Source organism: Hemiscyllium ocellatum, chromosome 8 (genome assembly GCF_020745735.1).
Source record: "Hemiscyllium ocellatum isolate sHemOce1 chromosome 8, sHemOce1.pat.X.cur, whole genome shotgun sequence".
NCBI classification, from domain to species: Eukaryota; Metazoa; Chordata; class Chondrichthyes; order Orectolobiformes; family Hemiscylliidae; genus Hemiscyllium; species Hemiscyllium ocellatum.
Window position 1 is genome coordinate 77,492,364 of NC_083408.1, and position 11,714 is coordinate 77,504,077.

The window sequence follows — 11,714 nt, forward strand, 5'->3', positions numbered from 1 at the left end:
AAAATAATGAGAGACATGGATGGAATGAATAGCCGAAATCTTTTTCCTAGGGTAGAAATGTCAATTACTAGGGGAGAGAGGTCTAAGTCAATAGGGGGAATGTTTAAAGGATATGCGAGAGGCATTTTTTTTACACAGAGGGTGGTAAGTGCCTGGAATGCACTGTCAGAGGATATGGTAGACGCAGATACAACAGCAATGGTTAAGAGACATCTTCACAGGTAAATAAATAGACAGGGAATAGTGGGTATGGACCATGTAGAGGAAAAGGTTTTAGTTTAGAAAGCATCATGTATCAGCACAGGCTTGGTGGGCTAAAGAACCTGTGCCTGTGCTGTAAGTTCTTTTGTTCTTTATTATGTCTCCCAACTGTCACAGACAAAACTTAAGTGCTCCCTTTCCCTTTGATGAGGACATCTGATCATGTAAAAGGTATATCTTTTATTATCTTGAGTATAAATCCAAATTAAATGATTTACTTAGCAAACTTTTATAAGTTTAACACAAGAATGTTATTTATTCTCACATGCTTAACCTACATTTAAAGCTTGATATCTTATGCAGTTGTTCCCACAATCAAGCTTATATGTGAAGTTTAATTACATGTAATGACAGTAAACTGGTATAAATTATTATTAATTTAGTCTCTGATTTATACTCTTTGTCTCGCACATTACAAGTTGAGTTCCTTTAATGAATTTCATGCTTGAAACAAATTAGGAGAGTCCTTGCCCATGTTGTTTATTAGGAGAAAGTGAGGACTGCAGATGCTGGAGATCAGAGCTTAAAAATGTGTTGCTGGAAAAGCGCAGCAGGTCAGGCAGCATCCAAGGAGAAGGAGAATCGACGTTTCGGGCATAAGCCTGAAGAAGGCATCGATTCTCCTTCTCCTTTGATGCTGCCTGACCTAATGTGCTTTTCCAGCATGTTGTTTATTACCTTGGCAGCTTGAATTATTTGCAGCTCATTTACTGGCTTTCTGGTGGAATTCGGTCTGCAAATGGCTAGTGCTAATTTTAAAAGCTAACAGAAATTACAGCTTTCTCATCATGTAATGTTCTACAAATTTAAAGTCACCTTCCAAATGAGAAAGATAATTGTGTTGATTACACAACTAATGTCGGTGCTTAACATTTTGTGAGTTTGAGACAGTTCAGACCATTGTGTTTGGATAACCATAACCATTTCAATTTGACGATAACACCCATTCGGATCATATCAGTTGGAACATTCCCTTCACTCTTTCTTGACAAAGTGGACTGGAGTGGTTCGAATCCACAAGAGAAGTCAGATGACCTTTGGTGGTCATTTGCTGCTTTAGTGGCCATTTTTAAAATACTCTATTAGTTTGAATTTCAGAATCTAGTAAGTGATGACTCAAAATATGTAAAATGAATAATAACATTTACACTTGAAAACCAATACATTTGGACTGTGATGTGCATTTCAGGATACCATAAGTTGGAAAAAGATCCTCGATAAGTAATGTTTCATGTGAATTAGTTTGCTTCATTTGATACAATATTAAAAAATTGTCCACAGATGTTATGTTTGACATGTGAAGTTAGGACATAGTTGCATCAAAGTGAATATTAAGATTGCCTCAGCAGAAGATAGATTCAAAGCTTATCAGTTTTTACTGTATAAAGTCTGCATTTTGTTTCCTTCAAAATGTTTAAGAACACTTAAACAATTTAAAAATAGTGCTACTGTTAATCTTTGATCTACAAAACAGGTCCTGCTCAAGTTACCTTTTTAAAGTCAATGACTTGTTAGTATATAACTGGTGCAGCAGATCTTGTTACATAAAATTGCTATAGAACACATGGCTCCTTGCATCTTATCTAGCACCTAATTTTCTGAATCTATTTTGATATGATCACTAAACTAGATTATTTGTAACTAGACAATAGGTTGGGAAATTAATGCTGAAATTTGCTGTCCAGGCATTTCTGTTTTGAATATAATGATCAAATTATTACTCAAATGCACAATTTCATTTAACTTTGAGATGTGGTTTGATTGTTTCTAAAATCTTCAAGAGCATGAGTACTAAACTGATTAACCTGTAATTGTCAGGTTTACCAATCTCCCGTTGTCTAAAAAAGTTCTTTTCCTTTGCTTGATCATGAAATGTGATTATTATTGGCAATGCCAATATTTGTTGCTCATGATTTAAGAATACTTCAAACAATTCAGGTTGCCCTTCCACGGGAAAGATATTGTTAAACTTGAGACGGTGCAGAATAGATTTACAAGAACATTGCCAGCGTTGGAGTGTTTGAGCTATGGGGAGAGCTGAGTGTGCTGGGGCTGTTTTCCCTGGAGAGTTGGAGGTTGAGGGGTGACCTTATAGAGGTTTATTAAACCATGAGGGGCACAGATAGTGTGAATAGCCAAGGACTTTTTCCCGGGGTGGGGGAGTCCAAAGCTAGAGGTCATAGGTACAAGAGGAGAGGGGAAAGATTTAAAAAGGTCCTGAGGGGTAATGTTTTCATGCAGTGGGTAGTGTGTGCATGGAACAAGCTTCCAGAGAAAGTGGTGAAGGCACATAGAGTTATAACATTTAAAAGACATCTGGATGTGTATATGAATAGGAAGGGTTTAGAGGGATATGGGCCAAATGCTAGCAAATAAGACTAAGTCAGATTAGATGTCTCATCAGTATGGATGAGTTGGACTAAAGGGTCTGTTTCTGTGCTGTATAACTCTATGGCTCTATGAGGTGGCATTGAGGTAGATGATCGACCATGGTCTGGAATAGCAGAGCAGGCTGGAGGGGCTAAATGGCCAACAGCTGTTTCAATACTTTTATAAAGCTGACAATTAGAGATCAGTCACTTTTACATTTATTATGGAGAAGAATGTAGAAATAAGAATCTGTGAGCAAACCCATAGTCACTCAGACTTAGCTAATATTCAGTTCTGCATCCTGAGTTCCATTTCCTCCACTCTACCTAAAGCTACTTCTTTAAATAACATCTTGGCTGTGTATTCCATGTCTACTGAAGTTATGTTTTTTCAGGCTTGATAATTGCAGGTGGTGTTCCATCTCCAACACATGAAGAGTCTCATGAGGGTCTTTCCACCCCTCTTGAGGAGCTGGCAAGGAGATGGAGGGAGACATTTTTGCCCCCGAGATGAGATGTTGATTTTATCTCGGACTATCTTTGATTTAATTTTCATGAAATTTGGCCATCATATGTGAGTCAGGTGACCCTTGCGGCTATTTTAAGCCACACTTTATGTCCCTTTTAAAATGATTTCAGCTCATGGAAATCCTTCTATCTCAACACCATTTTCCAACACCATTTCCCATATCCCTTGATATCATTAACATCTGGAATTTTCTCACTTTTTCACTTGAACACACTCAATGATTGAATTTCAACAGCCTCTTAGATAGAGTAATCCAACATTTTACCACCCTCTGAGTGAATAAATGCTTCTTCACTTCAATCCTAAATGTTCTGCCCCTTATTCTGAGACTGGGTCAGTCATCATTAACTCACCATCATTAAATTATCCAATGAGGTTCAAAGATCAATATTCCATATTTTGTATCATGGTGCCACAGTTGTCAGTATCAGTATCCTTGTAAATGCCCTTATAGCAGATGCATAGATGTTCAAAAGGTCATGACCCAGTAACCACCAGGCTATATGGAAAGGCTTTTGATATGTAGCCACCATCGAATTGGTAATTATGGTCAAACCAGCTCAAACAGTGTGAGTGTAGCTATGGAGAAAGTTAGATAGACTGGGTTTGTTTTCACTGGAATGCAGAAGGTTGAGGGGTGACATGATAGAAGTTTATAAGATTGTGAATGGCATGGATAGAGTCGAAAGTATGAGGCTTTTTCCCAGGGTGGAGGGGTCAATTACTAGCTGACACGGGCTCAAGGGGATGGGGGCAGGGATAGGGGCAGTTTAAGAGACGTGAGGCAAATTTTTCACACAAAGAGTGATGAGTGCCTAGAATGCACTGCCAGACACAGACACAACAGCAGCATTCAAGAAGCACCTGGAAAAATACATGAATAGGAGGGGAATAGTGTCATAGAATCAGAGAGACATACAGCATGGAATCATACTCTTTGGTCCAACCCACCCATGCCGACCAGATATCCCAACCCAATCTAATCCCACCTGACAGCACCTGGCCCATATCCCTCCAAACCCTTCCTATTCATATACCCATCCAAATGCCTCCTAAATGTTGCAGTTGTACCAGCCTCCACCACTTCCTCTGGCAGCTCATTCCATACATGTACCACGCTCTGCGTGAAAAAGTTTTCCGTTAGGTCTCTTTTATATCTTTCCCCTCTCACCCTAAACCTATGCCTTCTAGTTCTGGACTCCCCCACCCCAGGGAAAAGACTTGTCTATTTATCCTATCCATACCCTCATGATTTTGTAAACCTCTCAGTCTCCGACGGTCCTGGGAAAACAGCCCTAGCCTATTCAAACTCTCCCTATAGCTAAAACCCTCCAACCCTCCAACCCTGGCAACATCCTTGTAAAAATCTTTTCTGAACCCTTTCAAGTTTCACAACACTTGAAAGCAGTTGTGCTCAAGATATAGTTCCTTTGTAATTCCTTCAGTAAGCAATATTCTCCTGCAAGCATTTCTGCAATGGAGTCCATCCATTGCCCATTTTATTTCCATTTTCAGAACTGTAATGGGCAATTTGAAAAATAATTTCATTGGATGTGGCAGCCTTTGGCAAGACCACCATTTGTTGCCTATTGTCTCATTTTCCATTCACCTGGATGATCTTCTGCCACCCCGGTCCCATAAAATATGCCCTTCCCTTTCCTTAAGCTTTATAACCAATCCCTCCATGACACCTTGGTTCACCCTTGCAGCCCCTGTTTTCCTCTCCCACACACTTTCCTCTATAAGCGTAAGAGATGCAATATTTCCCCAGTCATATCTCATACGATTATCCTGAGCCCGTATCTAATAACTACTTTAAGCTTCATTACATGGAGAAGATTTCACAAAAATGCTCCAGTTGTAAGCCTGATCTTCCCCTTACATGCCAATTTCATCACCCACTTAGCTCTCATTCTGATGTTCCTATCTTTGTCTTCTGCACTGTCCCAGTGAAGTACAATCTAAAGGAACAATATGGCATTTTTCTACGATATCCTTTGCAACTGTTTAGCCTTAGTTGTGTTTAAGGACTTCATGTCACAGCTAGGCTCCTATCTTCTTTCTGCAGTCACTGCTAACAATAAAGGTTAATTGGGAAGAGGGATTGGAAGGCAAATTGATAATTAGAATGGCATTTTCAACATATCACTTAAACAACTGTTTCTGTCTTCTGTGACTATTTCAGCCCATCTTTAGTTCTAGAAACCACCTTCCAAAATGAAGTTCATAGAAAGGTTATGGCACAGAAAAAGGCCATTCAGCCCATCCATAAAAAAATTGCTACCCTTTCTAAATCACCCATGAGCATCAAGTGCTTGGTTCATCAGACTAAACCATTCAAACATGTGAGAAACAAAAATTGCCTACATGCATAAGTTATGTAGATAAAACATTTCCAAGAAATGTTTAATGCATCTGATCACTGGAAGGTACACAGGCACAATTAGGTGTAATCCATCATGCCAGCTTTCACAGGGTGGTATGGTGGCTCAGTGGTTAGCTGCCTCACAGCTCCTGGGACCCGGGTTCAAGTCCACCCTCGGGCAACTGTGTGGAATCTGAAAACATTCTCCCCATGTCTGTGTGCGTTTCCTCTGGGTGGTCCAGTTTCTTCCAACAGCCTAAAGGTGTGCAGGTTAGGTGAATTGGCCATATTAAATTACCTGTAGTGTCAGTGATGTGCAGGCCATAGGAAATGTAGGATTATAGGGATAGAGTAGGGTGGTGCGCCTGGGAGGGATGCTCGACAGAGAGTTGGTGTGGACTTGATGGGCCAAATGGCCTGTTTCTACACTCTAGGGATTCTAAATAGTCCCTGGTTGCCACTCTTTCAGATGTCACCTGACTGAAGTCAAACAAAGATATTTTCCCCTTGTTCAAACCCACATTGTGAAGTACTGTACAAATATTTTGCTTCTCTACAAAGCCTACATAGTAACCTTACCCCTGAATTACACAGTATCACGGCATGGAAGTTGGCTATTTAGAGTAAGTGTCTAATTTCCGCACAGGCATCTTCCCACCCCAAATCAAATTCAATCAGAATTTCCTTTCCAATCCTTTCAAATGTCAATTAGGGTCCAGTCACATTTCTTAAAGATTAGATTCCCTCCAGTTTGGAAACAGGCCCTTCTGCCCAACAAGCTCACACCGACCCTCCGAAGAGTAACCCACCCAGACCCATTCCCCTACCCTATATTTACCCCTGACTAATGCACCTAGCACTATGGGCAATTTAGCATGGCCGATTCATCTAACCTGCACATCTTTTGGATTGTGGGAGGAAACTAGAGCACTCAGAGGAAACCCACATAGACGTGAAGAATGTGCAAACTCCACACAGTCACCGAAGGCTGGAACCAAACCCACGTCTCTGGTACTGTGAGGCAACAACGCTAACCATTGAGCCACCATGCTGCTCATAAAATGCTCCCTTTAAGATTAGTATCTATGATAAGCAATGAAGCAAAGGACATAGGTTAAGCACTTACTGTGACAATCATTATAGCATTGTCCAGGAAACTAAACCCAATGAAAAGTACTGCACTGTGAAGAAACACATATCTATGCTGTGCTGATGACAGAAGCTTAACTTCCATTTCTGAATAGAGGGAGAAAATCCTCCTCAACTCTGTTTTAACTGGGTTCCCCCTAACTCTGGGATCTTGCTCTCTGATTCTAGACGCCCTCACAAAAGAAAACAACTTCTCCACATCCAAGTTATCAAGCCTTTAAGAATCTTTTATGTTCCAATCGGGCCTCTTTATTCTAAGCTCCAGAGTACACTAGCCCAACACACTCAAACTCTCCTAATAAAGAAAATCCATCCAAACCCAGAATCAACCTGGTGAACCTTCTCTGGACTCCCTCTAATGCCAGTACATCTTTGCTTAGATAACGTGAATAAAAGTGATTTGATAGCTGCTACAGGGACATGGCTGCATGGTAAAGATTAGATCTTGAATTCCTTAGATAAAGTAAATCAATATGATCTGATAGCCAGTACAGAGACATGGCTGCAGTATGACAAGGATTTGAACTTGAACATGGAGGGGTATATAATATTCCAGAAAAATAGGAAAATCAGTAATGGTGGAGCGGTTCTTCTGCTATTCAAGGGTGCTGTTTAGTTTAATAAAATCATAAAGATCTATAGTCCTGAAAAAAGCTTTCAGCACACTATGTCCACACCAGTCAAAACAAAACCACCTAACTATTGTAATCCCATTTTCTAGCACTTGGCCCACAGCCTTGATTGCCTTGTCTTTATAAGTGCACAGCTAAATACTTCTCAAATGGTACGAAGGTTTCTGCCTCGACCACTCTTAGTGGCAGTGAGTTCCACACTATTGGAAAGATACGATTGCACTGGAGAGGATGTGGAGGAGATTCACTAGGATGTTGCCTGGGATGAAAAGTCTCAGTAATGAGGAGAGACTGGATAGGCTGGGTTTGCTTTCCTTGGAACAGAAGAGACTGTGGGGAGGTCTGATTGAGGTATACAAAGTTATGAGAGGCATAGAGAGAGTAGATCTTAAGAAGTTTTCCCCATGGCAGGCATGTGTAAGACCAGAAGGCATAGGTTAAAGGTGAGGAGCAAGTGGATTAGTGGAGATCTAAAAAATATTTCTTTCACTCAGGATGATAGAAATATGAAACATGCTGTCTAAATGGGTAGTGGAGGTAGATACTCAAGCAATAGTTAAGCGTATCTGGATGAGTATATAAAATGTTGGGGTATTGTAGACTATGGAGCGAGTGCAGGTAAATGGGATTAATGTAGTTTGGTGCTTATTGGTCTGCACAGATATGATGGGCTGAAGGGTCTGTTTTTATGCTATATGACTCTATGAGATTCCCACCACCCTCTGGGTGAAAAGATTTTTCTTCACAAACCTCTAAATCTTGTGCAATAGTTTAGACAATAGTTTAGCTCAGGAGATCAGGATGCAGAATCATTTTGGATGGAGGTGATAAAAATTAAGTCACTAATGTTCGTGGTCTAAAGGCCAACTAATAGTAACCACAATCTAGAAATAAGTTTTCAAGAAGAAATATTGAGCGCTTGTGGTAAAGAAGTGACAATAACAATGGGTAACTTTAATCTACATATAGAATGGAGAAATCAGTTTGATAGGAGTAGCCTAGATGAAGAGTTCATTGCGTGCTTTCATGTTAGTTTCATCAAGTCGCACAATTGGAACCAACTAGGCAGCAGGTTATATTTGACTTGTTGTTGTGTAATGTGATAGGATTTCTTAATGGTCTCAGAGTAAAGGCACATCTAGATAGCAGCAAACAGAAAATGATTGAATTTTACAACCAGTTTGAAAGGGGAAAACTGGGTCGAAGGCTTGTATTTTAAGTCTAAATAAAAATAACCATGTTGGCATGAAAGCTGAGCTAGCTCCAGTGAATTGAAATACTGGGCTAAGGGATAGATCAATAGAGACACAGTGGTAGAAATGTAAAAGGATACTTTAGAATACTCAGAATAGGTATATCTGCTACAGAGAAAAATTCTGAAGGAAGGATTAATATTTTGAGGTTAACTAAAGAAGTTAGACAAAGCATCAAACTTAAATAAAAGTATATAACTGTACAAAGATGAGTGACAGTTCAGATAATTAGTCAGAATATAATGAACAACAGAAAATGACTGAAAGGTTAATCAGGAGGACGAAATTAGAGAATTAGAGGAAGCTAGCTCTTTAAAGAAGAACAGATAACAAGATTTTGGATGGTTTTTCAAAAGAAAAGAGTAAATAATGTGAGGGTTGGTCATCTAGAAAATAAGAATAGGGAGTTAGTAATAAGTAAGAAGGAAATGCTAGATGATATAAACACATGTTTTGTCTATCTTCACTATGGGGGATACAAAAGCAACATGCCAGTGATAGTTATAAATCACAAGGTGGAAGAGAGAGAGGACATTAGTGAAATTACAACCATGAGGGAAGTGGTACTAAAACCAATGATAGAACTAATTTTGGGGGTGCAGGCTGCAAAGTCTCTGGGTCCTGACAGCTTTAATCCTAGAGTTTTAAAAGAAGTTGTTGATGAGCTAATAGATGCATTGGTGTTAATTTTTCAAAATTTCCTAAATTCAGGAAATGTATGTAGTAGACAAAACAAAATAAATGAATTAACTGCATAGTTACAGGTATGAGCTTACAGCCATTGGTTACAACATAGTTACAAGATTACAAATCAGGGAACTAAATATTCCAGGTATGTGTCTTTTTGAAAGGATAGGCAGGAAGGTCAGGGTGGTAGAGGAGCACCGTTGGTACAGGATGGAATAAGTAGCAAGAAATGATATTGAATCAGAAAAAGCAGTATCCATATGGGTGGAGGAAAGAAAGATAAAGAGAAAGAAGTCAAAATGGACATTTTGGTCATGCTTTGGAGGTACTGGTGTTGGACTGGGGTATACAAAATTAAAAATCACACAACACCAGGTTATCATACAACAGGTTTATTGGAAGCACTAGCTTTCGGAGCACTGCTCTTTCATCCACAACCACCTGATGAAGGACCAGTGTTCCAAAAACTAGTGCTTTCAAATAAAGCTATTGGAGATTTTGGTCAGCATAGACCAATTTGGGCCAAATGGCCTGTCTCCATGTTGTAGGACTCTATAAATCGATGACATTGGTAGGAGTAGTATATAGGAGGAGAAAGTGAGGAAGCTGCAGCTGCTGGAGATCAGAGCTGAAAATGTGTTGCTGGAAAAGCGCAGCAAGTCAGGCAGCATCCAAAGAGCAGGAGAATCGACATTTCGGGCATGAGCCCTTCTTCAGGAATCAGGAGTATACTTCAGGAGTAGTATATAGCCTCCTAACAGTTGCTATACAGTGGAACAAAGAATAAGTCAGATTTTGAGGGCTTGGAACAAAGGCAGTACCTCATGGGTGACTTTAATCTTCATGTAAATTGAAATAGTCAGTTTGCAGAGATAACCATAGGGAAGAATTCATACAGTGTATTTGAAACCGTTTTCCAGAATAATATTTTGTGGATCCTATCAGCAATCAGGCTAATTTGGATCTGGTGACATGTAATATGGCTTCTTTAATAAATGATGTCACAGTAAAAGATACCCTTGAAAGTAGTGACCATAACATATTAGAATTTAGCATTCCATTTTAGAGAGATGAACTTAGGTCAGGAGCAAATGTGCTAAGCTTAAACAAGGGTAATTACAAAGAAATGAGTGCAGCACCTGGCTGGAGTAGACACAGAATGAAATTCAGCAGCAAAGTCAGTTGAGAAACAATGCAGATGCTTAAGAAAATAGTTCATGGCTCACAGCTAAGATATATACGAGTGAGGAAGAAGGATTCTAGGAAAGGGATAAACCAACCAGGTTAAATGGGAAAGTTAAGGATAGCATCATGTTGAAAGAAAAAAACATACATGTGATAAAGGTTAGTGATAATCCAGAAGATTGAGAAAATTTTAAAAAAACAACAAAAGACAACTAAATAATTGGAAAAAAACTACTGAGAAGTAAACTTGCCAGTAAAGTTAAGAAGGACAGCAAGAACTTATTTAAATAAACAGGAATTTAAATATGTATGAATTTATATTTAAATATAAGAAGCCAAAGTGAACATAGGCCCCTTAGAGAAGAAGGCTGAAGAATTAATAATGGGAAAACAGGAAATGGCAGAGGAGTTGGATGAATACTTTGCATCAGTCTTTATAATAGAAGAGATTAATAATATTACAAAATTACAAAATAATCACAGGGTAAAAGGAGAAGAGAAAATAAAAACAACAACTAACACCAGACAAAATATGCTAGGGAAACTAGTGGTGTTAAAAACCAATAGGTCCCGTAGACCTGATGGGATACAGCATAGGACATTGAACGAAATTGTTACAGAGACAGTGGATGCATTAGTAGTAATCTTCCAGTAATCATGGTGTCATAGAGTCATACAGCTCAAAAACAGACCCTTTGGTCTAACCAGTCCATACTGACCATAATTCCAAACTAAACTAGTCCCACCTGTCTGCTCTTGGGCCATATCCCTCCAAACCTTTCTTAGTGATGTACTTGTCAAAGTGTAATGTGCCCACATCCACCACTTATTCAGGAAGTGCATACCACATGTGGGTCACTCTCTGCATAAAAAATTTGCCCCTCATGTCTTTTTTTTAAATCTCTCTCCTCTCACCTTAAAAATGTGCCGCTAGTCTTGAAATCCCCAACCCTAGGAAGAAGACATCTATCATTAATCCTAAGTATATCCTTCATGATTTGATAAACTTCTATAAGGTCACCTCTCAACATCCTACATTCCAGTGAAAAAAATCCCAGCCCAAGCAACCTTTCATTATAACTCAAACCTTCCGTACCTGGCAACATCCTAGTAAATCTCCTCTGAACCCTCGCCAGCTCACTAATATCCTTCCTATAAATGGGTGACCAGAACTGGATAAAGTATCCCAGAAGAGGCCTCATCAGTGTCCTATACAAACTCAACATAACTTTGCAGCTTTAGATTTTTGGAAAGTCCAAGAGGAATTGAAAACTGCCAATGTAA